The sequence below is a fragment of the Equus quagga genome, chromosome 4 (genome assembly GCF_021613505.1).
Source record: "Equus quagga isolate Etosha38 chromosome 4, UCLA_HA_Equagga_1.0, whole genome shotgun sequence".
Classification (NCBI taxonomy): domain Eukaryota; kingdom Metazoa; phylum Chordata; class Mammalia; order Perissodactyla; family Equidae; genus Equus; species Equus quagga.
Window position 1 is genome coordinate 25440974 of NC_060270.1, and position 561 is coordinate 25441534.

Genomic DNA, 561 nt, shown 5'->3' on the forward strand with positions numbered 1-561 from the left:
CGCCCGCGCTCACATGCCCGGCGCGCGGGGCGGCCGCGGGCCGAGGGACGCGGGCGGCGGGCGCCGCGCGGGGCCGGGGAAGTGAGCGGAGTGGCGCCGCGAGCGCGGTCCCCGCCTCAAAAGTTGTGGTAGCCGCGGAAGGGCGGCCGGGGGCCGGGCGGGCGGCGGAGGCGGCCCCGGCGACGCTCCATGCTAATTAGCCCGGGCGGGTCGCGGGGCGGGCGGCTCCTCCTCGGGTTGACATCACCGGGCGAGCGCGGCCGGCCCGGGGGCGGGGAGAGGGCAGGAAGGGGGCGGGGGCGGCCGGCTGGGGACCACGGGGTGAGGTCCGCAGAGCCGGCCAACTTCGGCTGCACGCGCACGCACACACACATACAGCCCGAGTCTTCCGAATCGGGAACCAGAATTTCCTAACTCCTTAAATACCCCATCAGTCAGTGATCGGTGAAAAGCAGGTACTGGGAAACGTGATTAGCACTGGCTGGATTGTACAAAGTGCTTTGCTATGCGGGAGGAGGGGAACCTCGTCCCCTGCTCCTCACACCGCGTGGTCGTTGCCCC